The sequence below is a fragment of the Protopterus annectens genome, chromosome 7.part0 (assembly GCF_019279795.1).
Source record: "Protopterus annectens isolate FY-2018-M chromosome 7.part0, PAN1.0, whole genome shotgun sequence".
Taxonomy (NCBI): Eukaryota; Metazoa; Chordata; order Ceratodontiformes; family Protopteridae; genus Protopterus; species Protopterus annectens.
Window position 1 is genome coordinate 487073531 of NC_056739.1, and position 20105 is coordinate 487093635.

At 46.3% G+C, this 20105-nt stretch overlaps 1 protein-coding gene across 2 annotated transcripts in view; it reads left to right on the forward strand.

Moving 5' to 3' along the window:
• Positions 1 to 218: 218 nt before the first annotated feature.
• The window catches only part of RNF167 (ring finger protein 167), a 1911234-nt gene continuing 1891347 nt past the window's right edge, over positions 219 to 20105 (forward strand). Inside the window, exon 1 of one of the 2 annotated variants that reach the window (XM_044077088.1) lies at positions 219 to 412. The gene's annotated coding sequence lies outside the window, so the exon portion shown is untranslated. The remainder of the gene's footprint in view (positions 413 to 20105) is intronic. The other variant, XM_044077087.1, reaches the window with a different exon arrangement.

Genomic DNA, 20105 nt, shown 5'->3' on the forward strand with positions numbered 1-20105 from the left:
TTATTTTTATGAATTCGTATGAGTCAGCATTGTTTGCCGTGGATATTAGCTAAAATAGAAATTAACAATGAATGTGTGAGACCTTTTCAATATGAACACAGACTTTCTACGACGCAAAATAAAAAAAGGACCAACATTCCTCATAAAAATGTACACTTGAGAGGTGTGTCTACCTGTGTACACTTGCCCTTGGCAACCAAAAATGGCGACATAAATCATGATATCAAGGGTCACAGCAACATCAATCTCGCGAGCATCGCCATTTTTGGTTCAGTCAGCTGTTTCTTTTTACAGTGTAAACATAAAATCGCAAGAGGAAGTGGAAAAAGACGAACATTTAATATCGTTGAGATTTCTGGAAAAGTACATGAATAAGGGTCTAACTTAGAGGACGTAGGATCCACAGCCTGCGGTGAGTGGCCTGACAGGAATGAGAAATAAGCGAGCTTTCTGTGGATCTTGAGGGCGACAGGATAATGAGGAGGCACAGCTCTGTGTTACATTGTGTTTGAGCTGATTAGAAGTGCATTGATGTGTGCTGAGGCAAGAAGTGTTACGTGAAAGGCGGTTTGTTATGGGGGTGACTTCTGAGAAGTACATAGTGAGAGAGATGCTGTCAGTATATCATGATGTGTCTATATTACGTTATTTGTATTGCATTGGAATTACGTATTAACGAGTTGTATACTAGTATGATTGAGTGAGGTAGAAGTGTGTTGGGACACAGGCATTTGTTGATCTAGAAAGTGGATAGTCCTGTTTAAAAATATAGGAACTATTCGCCACTGTTTATGTATGGTTTAGTTTGGGCTGGAGAGAGGAAGATGGGAATACTCTTGCTGGTGAAATGCATGCTTTGGGATGTCATAGGCTATCAAGATTTTACAATGGCATCAACTTTTTAGCTCCACCCTTGTTCCTTTTCCTGCTGTTTACTACAAGTCTTCTCAGCCACTCCCACTTCTGTCAGAAGCATACCTGTCAATTTCTTAGAGCAAGAAATCTGGACAAAGCCATAAGTAAAAGTGGGACAGAGGACCAAAAATAGGGACAATTTGTAAATATTGTTCTTTCAAACTTAAAAAGTTGATGCATTAGCATGAAGTTTCTGAAGGATATGAAGTCTGAAGTTCAAATGTCTGTCATTATTTTTCTAATTTCAATCTTTAATGATTTGCCACTGATTTGTCAGAAAACCACAAGTTTCCAAAAATGTGAGGCAAAAATCTGGACATTCTGCGAAAATCTGTACAGTTGAGAGGTATGTAAAATGAAACTACTAGAACTGATGGGAAGTCTTTAGTAAATACATTGATGAAGCAGATAGAAAAGGTAAATTTTTACAAAAAATATATCCTAGTTTGTGTTCTTCGAACTCTTTCCCCCCTGAGTACTGTTCCTGGGGTGCAGTCCTCATCCACCCCTTTATTAAATTAGAAGAGTGTGCCGTGAGTTGAGGGTTCATGCCCACGTTGTTTAACAAATGGTATTTGGTAAATGTATTTTGCAGTATGAAGTCATAAATGAAAAAAGTGTTCTGTGTATGCAGAATATGTTGGGGGATTGGTTGGTTGGTTAAGGTGTACTGGCAAAACCAGTCAGGAGGAGAAGGAAACCAAACTCACTACAATTCCAGTCTCACATAGACCTACCACGACAGCAAACCAAACACACAAAAACATACTCGGAGGCTCTAAATAAAAATCTGCCTAACCAGCAGAGACCACCAAAGCAGACACCTAAGCAACCGCTACCACAAAACAAAACCCGTGCAACACATAGCTCACAAAGCCAGTGTGCCGAACAGTCACAGCCCTTAAGGCTAAACAACACACCTGATACACTTGTAATAGGTGACTCTATCGTCAGGCACACTGACGTCCCACTCACCAGGCTGAACAAGGAGAAGGTCACGGTGAGCTGCCTGTCGGGCGCTAGGATCCGCCACATAACACAAGCACTCAGGTCACTCCAAGGCAAGTACAAATATGACTCAGTCATTGTCCATACTGGTGTGAATGACCTCAGACGTACCTCCCTGGACTACATGAAGAGAGACATAGAGGAGCTCTCTGAGCATGTAGCCCAGGCCGGTATGACCCTGATCTCGAGTAGCATCTTACCCTCACCAAGAATGATGCCACAATATGAAGACAAGATGATCAATTTCAACAATTGGCTTAAGTATTGGTGTCATTCAAAGGGGATCCAATGCCTGTCAGCCTGGGATGACATGCTCGACAAGCCACGATGCTTCACTAGGGACTGCTTGCACCTGTCACCCCTGGGCTTTCTGATATTGGCAGAGGCTCTTGCTACCCCCATAGTGCCTTTTTTAGGCAAGGCTCAAAAGACAAACCCACCTCCATAGGTATCACAAGGGATAAGAAACTAAGAGTAATGCTACTCAACACCAGAAGTCTAAACCTCAAGATGCATGCACTCGAAACTCTCCTTAGCGTGGAGAACATCGATATCTATGCAGTAACAGAAACCTGGTTCAAGGCTCCCGAGAGCACCCTGGTACTACCAGGCTATACCTCATACCATGCTTTTCGGCCCCAAAACTTGGACCGAACCACAAAAGGAGGGGGGAGTATCAATATTAGTCAAAGATACCCACACCTCCAGGTTGGTGGCACAGCACGAAGCATCAGAGACTATCCATGTGCAACTAACAGTGGGTAAAACTGCCTTCCAGTTTATAGCCTGCTGCAGACCACCCTCCCAAACCCAGGAACCCCACTTGGCCTTCCTGAGAACACTGGAAAATATGAAGGTCTCTCCAAACACCATTATATTGGGCTACTTCAACTACCCAAACATAGACTGGGAGCATTATTCTAGCTCCAACACCCTAGCCCAAAGGTTCCTAGAATTTATAAACTCAAATGCTATGGAACAACTTGTTACCACTCCCACAAGAGGGGAAAACATACTGGACCTGATCATCACCAACATGGGGACTCTATGCTCCAGACCAGAAGTGTATCCCTCACTGGTAAGATCAGACCATAAAGTAATCTCACTGGATATTCACATCCCGACTCCACCTCCTGCCCTGAAAACCACAGTGAAAAACTTCTCTAAAGCAAATTTCACACTCCTCAAAACCGAGGTGGAATCCTTCAAAGCCCCCGGGCCTGTGGAAAATACGGCCCAGACCGCAGAATCCTTTATAAACGCATTCTATGAACACCTTCAGGAATGCATGGATCATGCAATCCCAAATAAAACCAAGACCCAATCCTCTAAAGGCAGACGTCCTGTCTGGTGGACCCCAGCCATAAACAAACTATACAATAGAAGGAGGAAGCTATTACATGATAGAGCAAAATCCCAAAAAGGGAAGGCATCTCTGATCAGTATTAGCAAAAAACTACGGGCACTCATAAAATCATCTAAGGCCAGCTTCGAGAGAAAAATTGCGCAGGACACTAAGGATAATCACAAGGCTTTCTTTAGTTATGTTAGGAACCTGGGTGGGAATTCCCAGATATGCTCAGAATTAGTCCAAAATGACAAAAATACACCGAACCCACAGACATTGCCAACATCCTAGCTGACAGGTTCAGTGCAAACTTCTCCCCCCGCTCCCCACCAAAAGGGCAAATATCTATCCCAGCAGAGTGCTACCCCCCCTGACATCTCAGATGCTCAGGTAAGAGCTGCCCTCTCCAAAGCAAAAATCACAGCATCAATGGGACCAGACGGTGTCCCGGGCTGCATCCTACATGAACTCCAAGAAGAGCTAAACCCAAACATAAAACTACTGTTCAATCTCAGCCTTACTACAGGATATGTACCCAAAGAGTGGCGTACAGCAACAGTGGTCCCTCTCCACAAAGGTGGTGCCTCAGTGGATCCTGGAAACTATCACCCCATAAGCCTGACATGCTTGGTCTGCAAAGCTGTGGAAAGGATCATCATGGACCTCATAAATAAAGATATTGGGGACCTACAGACACTGGATCCTACCCAGTTCGGCTTTGTTAAGGGCAGATCCTGCCTCTTAAACCTGGTTGATTTCTTTGAAACAGTCACCAAGGCCATTGACGAGGGGAAGGTGGTCCACACAACCTACCTGGACCTCGCAAAAGCCTTCGATACAATATCCCACTCGGACTTTATAGATAAGCTCACCAGCTTAAATATAAACCCTATGTCACTAGATGGGTTGCAAACTGGCTCAAGGACAGAACCCACATGGTTAGAATTGCTGGAGCCATGTCAGACTCCAAACCAGTTACAAGTGGTGTCCCACAAGGCTCAGTCCTGGGACCTCTCTTGTTCAGTATATATTTCTTGGAGGTACAGGCCAACACGGAAGGACTGTGGCTGACCAAGTTCGCAGATGACTGCAAACTGGGCGCCATATTCGACTCTCCAGCCGACACAAGCATCCTCCAAAAGAGCCTCATAGAAACAGACAACAGGTGCCAGAGCCATGGCCTCAAGCTAAACACCAAAAAGTGTATAGTCATTCCCTTTGACAAAAACAAAGTGCCCACAAATGGCCACATAGGTGGTAATCCATTAAGTACAGAAGAAGTAATTAGGGATCTGGGGACCCAGGTTGATAGCAATCTCTCATTTGACAAACACGTGGCCAAAGTGGTTAGAAAAACATTTTATATAGCCCACCTAGTCATGAAGGGATTCACATCTAGGTCAGGGGAGGTCATCGTGCCTCTTTACTCATCCCTCATCAGGCCCACAATTGAGTACAATGCCCCTTTTGGGATGTACCTTACCAGACACCTGCAGCAACTGGAAAGACCCCAAAAGTACCTCACCAAGAGGATCAAAAGGCTCAAACAGATGCCATATGCTGCCTGGTTAAAGAAACTCCAGCTCTACTCAGTGGCATACCGCCTGCTGAGAGGCGATCTGTGCCTGACGTATAAAGCCATGTCCAACCCGGAATTAATGGACATGCTGCACCTCAGAAAATCTAAATCCCATCGAGCTACGCGCTCAAGAGACTTGAACCTCAGCACTGAAATAAATAGGACATGCTGGAGGGACAGATTCATAACCCAGAGGCTCCCTTCACTCTGGAATAAAATCACAGTCCAGGTTAGGCAGAGTCCCTCATTGACTCTCTTCAAGAGGAATCTTGATGAGTGGATGGCAGATCGTAGGTTTACCCCGGGTATCACGTCTGTGTCACTGTTAGACAGAGGCACAGTATACTAACCTCGAAAAAGGGCATAGCAAAATTAATTTAAAATGGGTGGCGAAAGCCAAACACACTCTGGCTAGGCTTATAAATGCCCTAGGGCAGATAGCCTAGTATGAACCTATGAACCTATATAATGAAAATGTTCTTAGTTTAAAATGTATTAACAAACACTGAGGAAGGGTTATCCCTGAAAGCTTTGTTTCGTGTTATAAATAAAGTGAGTTTTCTTTTCTCACTCTAGGAGATGGTCACCAAGACAGTGGATGCGTGTAAACCAGTGCATACTGCTGATCTCACCAAGACATTTGATACAATATCCCACTCAGGCATTGTTGGCAAACTGTCCAAACTAGGCATAAATATCTACATAACTTGACTGTTTGCTGGCTGGCTCAGTGATAGGACTTATGAAGTCAGAATTGTTGAGACCACCTCCACCAAGAGACTGGTCACCATTGGAGTATCTCAGGGCTCTGTGCTAGGTCTGCTCCTGTTTGGCATCTACTTAGGTTCATAAGGGGTTACTAGGCTAGTGGTCCTAGAGCCTTTACAACCTTAGCCATATTAATCACAAGTATCCCCATTTGTTCTTTTTGGGTAGTTCGCAGAATGAATTTATGAACAGAGTGGGTCTGTGATCACCACCAGCTACCCCTGTCCATGAGTGACATGGGTACCACCTCAGGGTTGAATTTCTAGTCTCTCGTCCAGTTATCTAGGTTGTCTTTGAATAGGGTCAGTGAGGACCTCTGTTTTATGTGAATAGGAAGTCTATTCCAGAGAAGTGGCAGTCCACATCTGTCTCTCCAGCACATTCAGTTAATGTCACAAGGTTGAGATCCCTAGAACAAGTGACTCTTGTGTCATTTGACTTGTGGATTTGCAGCATTTCCATTAGGGCAGGTTTTGGAGATTGCCCTATAGGCCAGGCACAAGTCACCTCCCAGCAGCCTATAAGATGGAGTAAAGTAACAGAGCTCTCAGCCTGTCCATGTAGGTCATGGTTTGGAGTCCCTGTATTTTCTTAGTGAGAAACCTCTTGAGGTTTTTTCCAGCTGCTGCAGGTATCTGGTGAAATGTTTTATACTCTGTTAGTGGTCTGATGAGGTTTGTGTACAGTGGAGTTATAACATTCCTTGACCTGGATGCTGCTATGCCCTTGCTTATGAGGTGCTCTACATAAAAGGCTTTACTTACCACTGTGGAAACTTGGTGGTCAAAGTTCAGATTGCTATCAACCTGTGTTCCCAAGTCTTGCATCATTGGGTTGGAACTCAGGGGGTGCTGTCAGTATTGTGATTTGTAGGGAATTCTGTTTTCCTAAAGGGAATAATAATGCATTTTTTTGCATTTAGTTTTAGACCATTGGCGCTGATCATTTGTTTGTGTTGGCCCTTCTTGTAATATGTTGACATGATTGGGGGATTCGATGATTGCTCCTGGTTTGCAGTCATCAGCCAACTTGGTGAGCCAAAGGCAGTCTACTTAGGCCTGGACTTCTGAAACATAGATGCCAAACAGTAAGTGGCCACAGCACAGACCCCTGTGGTACTCCACTGGTGACTGGTGTACTGCTGGAGGTGGAGTCACCAATTTTGACAGTGTGATTTGTCGGTGAGCTAGCTGGCTACCCATCTAGTAATGTAATAATCACTATCTGGGAGAGTTTCTCAAGATGCCAGAGTGGGGAATTATGTCAAACCTTGGCAAGGTCGAGATAGGCAGTGTGCACTGTCTTATCTTTGTCCATGGCTTTGGTGACTTTCTCAGAGAGGTCCACCAAGTTTAATAAGCATGCTCTACCCTTAATGAAACCAAACTGGGTTGGGTCCAGCTTTTGGAGGATGCCTGTGTCCTTGTTGATAAGGTCCATGATAATTCTTTCCATGACCTTGCAGATGTTGCTGTTTAGACTTATGGGTCTGTAGTTCCTAGGGTCAGTTGATGGCCCCTCTTTGTGCAGGGGGGATTACTGTTGCTGTTCTCTATTCTGCAGAAACATAGTAATTTCTCAAGCTATGATTAAAGAGAGCACCAAGTGGGTCCACTAGGTCTTGTTTTAGATTGTTCAGTAAACAACCTGGGATATTATCTGGTCCCACTGAGGCCAAGTTTTTGGCCTTGGCGAATGCAGAGATGGCTTGTTCTCTAGAGATACTAGGCAGAGGGCTGGTGTCAGGTATGCTTTGGGATATGGTAGGTGGGGATGGGGGGGGTGAAGTTTGCGATGAATCTGTCAGCTAACAGGTTGGCAGTATCTTCCGGTGTAGTATAAGTGGTTCCTACAACCATTTCAGCACATAGCTGGGCATTCCATTTTAGACCTCGGACGTAGTTAAAGAATACCTTGTGATTTATCCTTGGCTAGGGATGCAATTTTAGTTTTGTAATTTGCTATTGAAGATTTTACATGATTTCAGATATTCTTGTTTAGGCTTAGGAGGGAACTCTTCCTCTGCAGAGCGATATCCCTTTTGCTTTTGGACAACAGTTCCTCCTGTTGTATAATGTGTTTATACTTGACATCCACCACTGTGACTTGTTTTTACAGGAAAACATGGTATTGATCCTGTCAGCTACAGCAGAGTTTATGCAGACACTTAAGTGTTTGTAGAGGGCAGTTGCGTACACTTCTGCATAGTGATCACTGATGTCTGTGATTGCTGATGTCAAAGGTCTTTGGTTCACCAAGTTTGCAGATGACTGTAATTTGGAAGCTGTCATGACGGGAACATCTTACAGTAAGGATTAACACAGACAAATGACTGGTGCCAAAGCCATGGTTTAGGTTTAAAACAACGCCAAGAAATGCATTATAATTCCATTTGGGAAGTTGTCCACCCAAGTTAATTACTTCATCGAGAAAATGCCCTGAAGAGTTGATCCAGTAGTCAAGGATCTGGGAACATATGTAGACAGTAATCTGGCCTTTGACCAACATGTAGCAAAGATAGTGAGAAAATCTTTCTGTGTCACCCAACTTATAGGTAAGGGTATGATATTTAGGTTCATGGAAGTTGTAGTACTACTCTACTTGGCCCTTATTGGATCCATCATTGAGTACAATGCCCCCTGACGCTTGCAACAGTTGGGACGTCCACAAAGGTTCCTCACCAGGAGAATCCAGGGCATGAATACCCTGTCCTACTTAGACTGCCTTAAGACCCTTTCTCTACTCAGTGTCCTACAGGCTCCTGAGAGGTGATCTGTTCCTGGCTTATAAGGCATCCTCAGATCAGCCCTGATGGATCTTTTATACATCTGCCAAAACAAACAGCACTAGAAACACTAGCTCCAATGATTTGAACTTTGTGATGTGAATAGAACATGCTGGAGGGATAGATATGCGACTCAAAGGATCCCTGTGTTATGGATTAGGCTCCCCATCTGTGTGAAGCATAGTCCATCACTGACCCTCCTCAAACGTAACCTTGATCGTTGGATGGGAAATCGCAAATTCACCCCTGATCTGTCTTCCATGTCTCTGGACAGAGGCAATCAGGATGTATAATGTTCTCCAACTAACCCCCCCCCCCCCAAGTCCCTTAGCTACCTGCTTACTAACATACTCTCCCTCCTAATAGATACCAAAAGTATTTGGGGATGAAATTGGGCTGGGGGACACTGCTAGGGTTATAAAGGCCCTAGTGGTCTTTAGCCTTTTAACAGCCTGTGAACTATTGTAAGGTGTCAGTTGGGCTTTAAAGGTTACTTACATTGTACTAATTTATATCAACACTTAAACGGGAACATTTTTCTTTGTTGTGTAAACTGACTGCTAATGTTAGAATGGGAATGGCAATTTTAGAAATACACAAGACAGGTTGCACACATCAGTCTTTGTACCTGTTTATCACTGGGTTCAAGTCAGCACCCCATAAAAAAAAAAGTTTAATACCATCTCGGAGATAACATCCCATTGAATTGTATTCCAGTTTACTCGCTGTCTAGTTTCCTTCAACATCTCAGCCAACTATTCTACTTTCATTTGCATCTATTACATCGGGTTCCATTCAGAATCTCGAACTACTGAAATCCCAAATTTCAGTAGCCCAAGACCAGAAGGCAAAGTGCAGAATACCAAAACTCCAGAAGTGCGAAATTCAAAATCCCGAAGTTCAGAGATTTTTAATTAGCGGTTCTGGTATTGTGGTGTGTGAGCGGGTGGTTGGAGATGTAGGTAAGCGTTTGTGTTTTACGTGTTTTGGGTAGGGGCTTTAGTGTGTGTCTGTGTGTTTTGTTAGTGTGATGTGTGGTGTGTGTTTTGTTAGTGTGATGTGTGTGTGCGAGGGGAATGTAGCTTGTCTGGTGGTGTTTTTTCTGTCTGTGTAGTGCGACCTTGGAGTTAGTATATTTAAGTAGGGGGTGTGGAGGGGGTGCAGGGGTGCTTGCCCCCCCTGCTTGTATGTATATTTAAGTAGGGGGTGTGCAGGGGTGCTTGCCCCCCTGCTTGTATGTAATGTAGGTGTTTGTGTATGTGTAGGGACATGTATGTTTTTGTCTGCGGTATGTTTAGTGTAGAAGTTGCGATTTTAAATTTAGCGCTTCTGGGGTTTCGAGTTTATGGATTTCTGGCTTCATTGTCTCGAGATACTGAAATTCGGGATTTCAGAATTTTGAGATTATGAAGTGAATCCGTTGCACCTCCCTATTTACATCTCCTATCATCTCTAATTTTTTTAAATCCCCACTTTATCTATGTACTTCTCATAATTTCCTTTTTCTATCATATGAGTAACATTGTGGACTATAGCGGTCAAATATTAGAGATTTTTTCTTCGGTTTGGCTGTACAAACTACATCACTCAGATAACCCAGAAAAGCATATTGCTTTTAACTAACTCTGCTACTTTTTGAGTGGTATTGTTGTATTCCCTAACTTCAGTGTATGTTTTCTTCATGCTATTCAAAAATTGTAACAATGTCTTAAATTCTCTTATAAAAATCAGTTTTTTTGCCCATTCAGACTTTCATGGTAAATACATATAAATAAATAACAGTGATCGTGAGAGTTTTTGTCTGTTCGGATGTAGAAGAAGCTGCCAACATTAAGCATGGTAAACCTGCAAAAAGTTAAGAAATAGATTAAGAAGTAGAATACGTTGTAAATACAAAAAGTGCATGTAGAAATTGTGGTTAGTAGTGCTCTGAAGAGATATTCAGTAGTAGTACTGTTTGTTGCTTTATAGGGATGTATGCAGAAATGTGTGTTTTTACAGATGACTTGTAATCAGTGTCACTTTTATTGCTGTTAAGTCATAGTGCCTTTTTTTCTTCTTGTTCAGTACAGTGGTTGCCCACTGTGTGATCAGTAGTATACGGCAATAGGAGTAGCTTGATTTTTTCTGTGAATTAAATTGATGGTTTCATTAGTGCCTCTCTGTTGGGAGGAGTTGAAGGCTTAGAAGCTCCACTTTTGCTTGGTTAAATGCTGCTCGTATTACCTGACTTGAGTAGCTTTTCAAGTAACAGCCAGTGGAAGCTGCTTAGTTTTCTTTAACCTTATTGCTACTTAACTTTTGGTGGTTGGAGTAGATTCTTCTTCCTTCACTGTGAGAGTGGTATGGGGAAGAGTAATTGTATTCGAGACTGAAAGTTTTGTCTGGCATTGAAATTTAAATTTGATAGTCTTTATTTACAGTATATAGGTGGAAGAAATTCAAAATCACATATTGATCCGATGTTATAATTTTCATTCATTCCTCAATGAATGGGTCTCGTATCCAACCTCTGATCAATTTTGGCCACATTTCTTCCAGACTCTTGGATCCGACTCTTGAGCTCCTCCCCTTACCCATAATGCCCCTAACTCCTGCATTACCTCCAATCTCGTTTGCTGCTCTTGCAGTTCAGACATGGATTGCACTCTCTCAAGTTTTGGGTTTATTATCACATGAATTTTTGTGAGTAAAAGTAGAACTTATTTAGTTTTTTCTATTATTATCTGTTTTTTATATTTCTGTATATCACTATCCTCCCTTTACCTTTCTCACGATTGCTCATTCTACTCTTTTTTTTTTTCTCTCTGGTGTTTCTAGTTACCATTGTTGGTGACCCCTTTTCTTTCTTACCTGTTTCTCAAGGTAATACTATATTACCGTTATTGGTAATTTCCTAGTGTTCTAAACTTCCCTTGTTATGACAAAAAAAAAAAAAAAAAAAAAAAAAAAAAAAGGATGAGTAAGACACTCCCACTCCACACTTTCCTCTTTTCTTTCTTCCTTTAACATGGCTGAAAAGGCAACAGGTTTTAAGAAGTTCATTTCCTGTTGGCTTAAGATACCAAACTGTGATGTGCCCCCAGGGAGTACATCTATTACTTAGGTGCTGGCCATTTAGATATCCCTTGTCAAGTTTGCGCGGGGTTCATCTCCAGACCTTAAGCAATATATGAATCAAACTAGTGTTAAAAGGTTTGCTTCCAGCTTCAGCTCCTTCTTCTTCAGCTTCATGTGTTCAACCCCCCCACCAAGAAATCAAAAACTGCTTCAGAGCCCAGGGAACACAAATGATGCTCTCCTGGAAGGTCTCCTAAACCTGCTCCTGCATCAGAGCCACAATCAAAAATTCCTAAGAGATTGGATCTGACCTCTTTGAATCTGATCTTGAAACTCTCGTATCACCCCTAGGCTCTGATCTCCCATATTACAGGAGACACCCAGAAAATTGTCTGTACCACCTTTTAGGTTGTCTTCTATTAGATCCTCCAGAAGTTTATCCGAGGCAGATGTGTATAGGATGATGAGGAAGTACTTCAGAGTTGAGATCCAGATGGGGGGATCTTACTGTATCAATCTCTCAATGGATTCATGAACCTTCAGCCTGTCTCCCATCATATTTCCTTCTCTGATCCAACCACTCATTTCGGAGCCCTCGGATACGAGAACCCTTAGAGTCGATGTGTTGGCTCCAAAGATAGCCTCTTCTTCGACTTAACAGTGTCCTTGTTTAATTTGACACTGACTGCCCTTGAGAAGGATTAGTCTCTGAGCCAAAGCATTGGTGCCAGATCCAGGGGGATGCCCTTGACTCTTAGAGTTTTGGAGTCTTCGCTTCCCCTTGGAGCTGGACAGCTCGGGTGCAACTCCTCCATTAAGATGGAAGTCCGGGTAGGGCCAGGGCTTATTGGCACCTGGTGAGGTTGGATTTGGCTTCTCCTGGTACTTCTACTTTTGAGGTGGTGGGGAGGGTTTTCTTTCACCAGAGAACTTTTTTGATTCTCCATTCTTCAGATCCTACCACCATTCCTCCTTCGAATCAGACTGTTGAGCCCCATTCTCATTTTCCTCAATGGGCCATTTCAGCTTCCAGGCAGTTCCTGCTCAGGAACTTGTCATTTCCTCCGATACTGCTCCAGATAATCCCACTGAGAGGTCTTCCAGAAGAGAATGTGCAAAAGCTGGCACTTAGATTTTCCTCATGAATCTTTAACTGAAGACACCGACTTCAATGAAGGGGGAGTGTCCTGCAGACCTCCACCAGAAGACATTTCCTTCAGAGATATCCTCGAGATCCTTGGCCAAAAAGGTGGATGACCTTACAATTCCCCTTCCCAGGAGGAGTCCATGTCCCTAGAAGCTTTAGGGTCAGGCCCATCTGTGTCTTTGGTATCCCATTTGCAAGATGATCTCCTAGATCTGGTGTCCCATCAGGCATGGAAGATGCCATAAAACAAATTCCCCTTTGCCCGGACAAGATTCTTAGTCCACCCAAAGACAGACATTTTAGGAATAAGGGTGTTCCTGTAGATGTCATGGTTGTGCAGCTACCAAGAAGGAGATGGCTGAACAAAGCTTGTCTCTTTGTCCTCCTAATAGAAAGTCTAAGGTAATGGACAGATTTTGAAAGCTCGTTTATGCCTGAGTGACCTTTACATTACAATTGCTCCATTATTTGGCACATTTTACCAAATTACAAAGAGACTTAATTAAGGACACTCTGTCTAGTCCTGGGTCCATGTCGGCAGAGGAACAGAAACGGTTTTCTTGTCTGTTGGCCACCCTTCAATTGATCTCTAATGTGTCCGTGTGGTTAATCTTTCATGCAGTAGAAGGTTCCTTATGGGTGGCAGGTTCAGGCATAACCATCAGGATACATGCTTGGATGATTTTGCGGAGCCCTTTAAGTCTTTTTTCATCAATCCCTCTTATGGATCTTCTTTGTTTGGGCCCACAGGAAAATTAACAGTTTCCCATAGTGAACAAGATGGGAAGACCTTGTCTGCCATGGGAATCTGTTTTTCTCCCGACAAAAATCTTTTCTTGGAATCAGCGTGGTGGCAAGAAGTGATTCTGAAAATCACAGGGACCTTTTCAAGACTTATGAGGGGAAATTTCTGCCAGAGGTAGAGGGGGAAATTCCGATGGAAGATGCCATCCTTGTGGCAGAGAGGGTTCACAAAACCAAGGGTATCGAGATTCTTTTTTTGGATAGACCCTTTCAGTGCTCCTGAAAGGTTGTCCATCTGTTCTTCTGTGGAGGCAGTCGAGGGGCACTTATCTTTATGCATGAAAGCCTGGTTATCCATCACAAAAGACACTTGGGTGCAGAGAATTATAACCACAGGATATTTTATTCCCTTTTGGCAAGTTTCTTGGAGCTCGCCTGGACACAACTAGTCAGTTGGCATTTCTTCATCCAAACAAAGTACAGATCTTAAAATTGCATGTCGGTGATATTCTTTCACATTCTACTGCACCCCCAGCAAAGTTGGTTCTTCAAGCCTTAGGGTCAATGGCTGTGGCGATTACCCTGCTACCACCTGCTCGTTTCCACATGCAAACTCTTCAAGGGACTGTAGCAGTTTAGTGGTGGATTCTTCAACGACCTCTGAACCATCCTATAAACCTTTCTCATGTTTGCAAAGACACCCTACTTTGGTGGATTCAGTCCAACAAAGTTTGTCAAGGATGTCCTTTTGTACTTCTGCTCCCAAAGGCACAGTGACCACGGATGCCTCCCAGTTGGGGGGGAGGGGCATTTCTTGTGATGGACTGTTTAAGACAAGTGGTCCCTGGAAGAGATCAATTTGTATGTCAACGTCCTAAAGATGAGAACAGGCCTTTTAGCATTGCACGCCTTTCAGAGCGCTCTCCCTCTAGGGACAGTTGTTATACAAACAGACAACATGTTGGTGGTCCGGTACATCAACAAACAGGGGAGAACCAGATCCTAATCCCTATGCCGAGAAGCAATGAGTGTGTGGCAGTGGGAGATCTTCAACCACTTTCTTCTAGCAATGCGTGTTCTGGAGAAATCCAGTGTTCTAGCTGACAAGCTCAGCAGGACTATTCTGATGCCTCATGAGTGGTATCTGAACCATACAGTGGTGGAGAAAATTGTCTTGCTGCTACCTCTTTACCTGTTGCTTCAACACCATGTGCAGCTGTTTTTTTGCCCTAATTCCCCTTTAGGGGGAGTCACCGAGAGAGAGGCTCTAGTCCATGCTTGGTCCTCCAGTCTCCTGTACACTTACCCCCATTACCACTAATCCCCAAATTTCTTCAGAAAGCACTTCAGTTGAAGAGCAAGGTTATCCTCATCGCCCCATGTTGGCCTTGGCAAGTTTGATTCCCTTTCTGTGTTCTTGCCTCCTATGTCTTCCTCGGACACTGGACCCCAGTCAAGATCTGATATCTCATCCCACAGGAATGGTTCATCTAGACATTTCGGGCCTCAAGTTGACCACATGGTTTCTCAATTCCAATGATGACTAGACAGCCCAGGCTTTCTTCCCCAGTTCGCAAAATTTTAATGTCATCCCAGAAAGCCTCAGTTAGTAAAATATATGAGTAAATGGAAAAGCTTTTCTTTTTGGGCGCATCAAAGATAATTGGATCCCTTTACTGCTCCTGCAGTTTTAGATATTGTTGCTTCAGTTTTTCAAGAAGGTGCTAGTTTTTTCAGTTGTCAAACTCCAGCTAGCAGCTATCTTTAATTATCACAGTGGAAATAATGCTTTCCCTCTAGCTTCAGCCAGATTATGCAAAGCTTTTCTTAAAAGTACCTTCTTACTTGGATCCCCGATTAAAGACCCTACCGCACCATGGGACCTTACACTTGCATTACAGAGCTTGGCTGAACCTCCCTTTGAGCCTTCTGCCAGGTCTGATCTCGGATTTCTCTTTTGGAAGACAATTTTTCTAGTGGCTATAACCTCAGCTAGGTGAGTTTCTGAACTCCAAGCACTCTCTTCAAAACCACATTATTTGATTTTCCATAAAGATAGATCTGAAGTAGGAACTTCATTTGTCAGCAACCTTTGGGATACGGATCCGATCTCGGATCCGAGCCGGCAACTTCTGTCACAGCATAGATCCGAGCTCCTAGCTCCTCCCTTTACCCATAATCCCCTACCAACCCTGACTGACCTCAGATCTAGTTTGCCGCTCTTCAAGCAACAGCTAGATTCCAGAGCTCTTGGTCAGATTTTGTGAGAAAAGAAAGTTTTCACTTTTTTTCTTATACTCTTTTTGAGCAAGTGTCTGTGTGTGTGTTTAGGTTTTCCTTCGTGCTAATTTCACTCTCTTTAGCTTAAATTAGCTTAATTTTTTATCTTTTATTTCTCCTCCCTGCCCTTGCTGGTCGCAGTGTGTGTGTGTGTGTATAGTGTGTAGGGGCCTAGCGGGTGTGTTTCCTTTTAGTGATGTGGGAGGCCCCTAAAGCCATTTTTTCGAAATGCACCGAGTGTGGTCACAAGCTTTCACCGGCTGATGGCCACACTCGGTGCATTAGGTGCCTTGGGGTTGAACACCTCTCCTCGGGTTGCGCGATTTGCGCTGCGTTCAACCCTAGGCCACTTGAGGATCGGTGGTCGAAGCTGGTTCTGGCGGGCCTTTTGCCCCCAGACCCGGCTCTGGCCTCCAGTACTTCGGTGACCGCTACCCAGTCCTCGGTAGTGGCCACTCCTGCCCCCCTCCCTCCGGCCGGGACTCAACCTCCCACTGTGGCTTCGGAGGAGAGGGAGGCCAGGAAAGAGAAGCGGAGGGAGAAGCACCTTAAGCGGCGGGCCGAGGACTCCTTGGCCTCGCCTGCCAAACGGGCTTCTCCCTCCAGGGTTTCTGGTTCGCCTCCTCCTCGGATCCGATCCCCTTGCTTCTCACCGGGACCCGAGGAGGAGGTGACCCAGTCCCCGTCGAGGTCATCGAGGCGGCACTCCAGGCCTGCCTCGGCCTCCTCGAGGTCCACCTTCAGTATGTCAGATGCAGACATGGACCGGATGATGAGGAGGTTCATCCAGGCCCAGATGCAGATGGGAGGGCTCTTGCCCCCCCCCCTCTGGGGGGGAGCTCGACCCCCTTCTTTGCTCTTATCACTCCTCCTCCGACCCGCCTTCCGGGTTCGGAGCTGTCGGAGCAGAGCTGCGTTGGATCCGGGGGTGGGTCGGAGCCGACAGTGTAGGCACTTCGGCTCCGACCATTCCCTTGAGTTTTTCGGATCCGACCTCTCGGAGCCATGGGCCGAGCTTCGGATCCGAGGGACTCTGTGTGCTTTCGGCCCCGTCCTGGTCGGAGTGCGCGGGTCCTTCGGATCCAATAGTCTCTGCTCCGGGTCCGATCCTCGCCTCGGATCCAAGTGGGAGTCGGATCTCGGATCCGTCAGAGAGCGGCTCCCCCTCGGCTTTTGCGGTGGTGGAGAGGGTACTGTTGAGTGCATCCAGGCCTCCGGTCCTGGCTTCGGCTCCGCCCTGCACTCCCTCTCAGCTAGTCCTGGCTCCCCTCACCCGGCCTTCGGGGCAGCCTGCTTCAGCGCCTCTAGGTGTTCCATTGGAACAGGATATTGCTGGTGAGGACTCCTTGGATAGCCCCCCCCCCCGAGGAGGTTCTTCGGAAGTCGAAGTGCAAGAGGAGGCACGTGGACTCCCCTGAGTCCCTCACCGAAGATACGGACTTGGATGAAGGGGAAGGCTCCCCAAGGTCACCCCCCGAGGATGATTCCTTTGGAGACATCATGGAAATGCTCAGAATCGGGGGGGGGGGGTCTGCCCCCAAGGCTTCCTCCGATGAGTCTGTATTCCTAGAGGCGTTCGAGGCAGGGCCATCTACCTCTTGGGTGTCCCCTCCCCCTGACCCCTTGGTGGATCTTATAGCCACTAGGGCTTGGATGGAGCCGGACACTGTAGAGCCTGTTCCCAAGCGCCTGGACAAAATCTTGAGTCCCCCGACAGAGAGAACCCATTGGAGCAGAGGTCCCCCTGTGGATGCCATGTTGGTGGCGGCAGCCACCAAGAGAGAGTTGGCTCAGGAGAGCCCCACTGTTCATCCGCCGAGCAAGGAGTCTCGCGCGATGGACCGCCTTGGGAAGCAGGCCTTCAGTTCAGCGACCTTCTCCATGAGGGCCCTGAACTGTATGGCACACGTCATTTGGATGCAGCGGGATCTAATCAAAGAATACGCTGCTTCCCCCCCAGGGTCCATGTCGGAAGGGGACAAGCAACTGTACTCCTCCCGAATGTCCACCCTACGTTCTATTTCAAACACCTCTATGCGGCTTTTGTCTCATGCCACTGAGGGAGCCGCTAGAGCAGGCGGAGTCGGGCTGGTCATGAGGAGGCAAGTCTGGCTCCGACATTGCGACTTCTCGGACCCCTTTAAGGCGTCATTTGCGAATGCCCCTTTTGATGGTTCTGCATTGTTTGGCAAAACCGTTCGCGACACCCTTGACCAGAGCGAGAAAGACGGGAAGACGTTGTCTGCTGTCGGAGTCCACTTCTCTGCTCCCCAGAGGTCCTTTGCCAAGAACCAAAAGGGTCAGAAGAAGATGTGGTTCCGGAAATCGCATCAATCCCAGTCTGCTCCGGACAACCAGTCCTCTTGTGGCAGAGGAGGACAGGGAGGACGCCGCCTTAGAGGCAGAGGGGGTCCCAGGAATTTTGGGTCCAGAGAACCCTTCTCTGAGAGGCCCACGCAGAACCCCTGAGGGGTTGCCCAGCTGCTCCACTCTGGAGGCAGTTGGGGGACGTTTTTCGAGGCACCTAGCAATGTGGGAGTCCGTAACAACGGATCGCTGGGTGCTTCGTGTTATATCCAGAGGCTACCAAATTCCCTTTCTTGTAACCCCCAGAATCAGAAGCCTCCCCGATGTACCACCCAATCAGAGGGAGGCGGCTGCTGCAGAAATTCAGCAGCTCTTACAAAAAAGAGACATCCAGCCCATCCCCCCAGATCAGCTCGGGTCAGGGTTTTACTCCAGGTTCTTTCTGGTGCCAAAAAAGACGGAGGACGCGAGGCCCATCCTGGACCTCTCTCTCTTGAACCTGGCAGTACCAAAAGTAAAGTTCCGGATGGTCACACTGCAGTCTATTCTCCCAGTACTGCGGGAGAATGACTGGATGTGCTCAATAGACCGTACTATCATATTCTCGTAGACAGACGCTCCAGGAGGTTTCTCCACTTCTGGCTGGGAGCCAGCCATTTCCAGTTCAGGGCCCTTCCCTTCTGTCTCACCTCAGCCCCCAGGGTGTTCACCAAGGACTTGGCAGCGATAGCGGCCCACCTGAGACTCCAGGGAATTCATTTCTTTCCATACCTAGACGACTGGCTCCTTACCGCCCCAACAAGGCATCTTCTTTGCTCATGCAGGGATTATTTCCTCAATCTGGCTCCACTCTTAGGGTTGACCATCAACATGGCCAAATCCTCCCTGGCTCCTACACAAGTATTGGATTTCATAGGGGCGAGGTTGGACTCCAGACTGATGCTTGCTTTCTTGACTCCAGATCGGCTTCAGAACCTGAGGTTGCACGTGCAGGTCCTCCTTCAACTTCAAGCTCCTTCGGCGGAACTGGTCCTGAGGGCTCTAGGGTCCATGGCGGCAGCAATTCCGCTGCTGCCATTGGCCCGGCTGAATATGAGGGTCATACAGTGGACCCTCCAGGTACAATGGTCCCTATCTCGCAATCCCCTGTCTCATCCCATCCCCCTAAGCAGGGTTTGCAAAAGGTCGCTCGTGCGATGGCTCCAGTCCCCCAATCTCCACACGGGACGCCCCTTCTCGTTGCCTCCGCCAGTCGCCACAGTGACCACGGACGCTTCTCACCTGGGGTGGGGGGGGCACTATTCGGGCAGAACAGTCCAAGGCACGTGGAACGACATAGAGACCTCATTGCATATCAACGTCCTAGAGATGAGGGCGGTGCTTTTGACGTTGCAAACACTTCACAACCCTCTTCCGGTGGGGACAATTGCTGTGCAGACGGACAGCATGTCAGTCGTCTGGTACATCAACAAACAGGGGGGATCCAGGTCTTACCCTCTCTGCCACGAGGCCATGAGAGTGTGGGAATGGGCGATATCCACCAACCACTTTCTCATCGCAACGCACATTCTGGGACTGTCCAACATTTTAGCGGACAGGCTCAGTCGTGCTATCCTGACTCCTTAAGAATGGTCTCTCAATCCTCTAGTTGCAGAGCAAGTATTTGCCTGATGGGGGTGACCTTGTTGTGATCTTTTTGCCTCTCCCTCAAATACCAAATGCAACGACATTGCTCTGATCCTCCGGGAGTCCCGAGACTCTCTAGTTCATGCTTGGCCTCCCGGTCTGCTTTATGCTTACCCGCCTCTGCCCCTGATGTTGAAACTATTGCAGAAAGCCAGTCAGTTGGGGAGCAAGATGATCCTCATTGCCCCATTCTGGCCTCGTCAGACGTGGTTCCCTTACCTGTGGTCTAACCTGATTCATCCGCCCTGGATTCTGGATCCCCTCCCGGATCTCATTTCACACCCCCTGGGTCTCCCGACTCCAAACCTGGCCAACCTAAAGCTGACGGCTTGGTTGCTCCAGTTCCACTCCTGATAAGGACTCCCAGAATCTCATCACCAGTCAAAGCCATTCTAGTAGCAGCTCACAAGCCTTCCACCAGAAGGGTCTATCGGAGTAAATGGAAACATTTTTCCATTTGGGCAGAGCACCATCATTT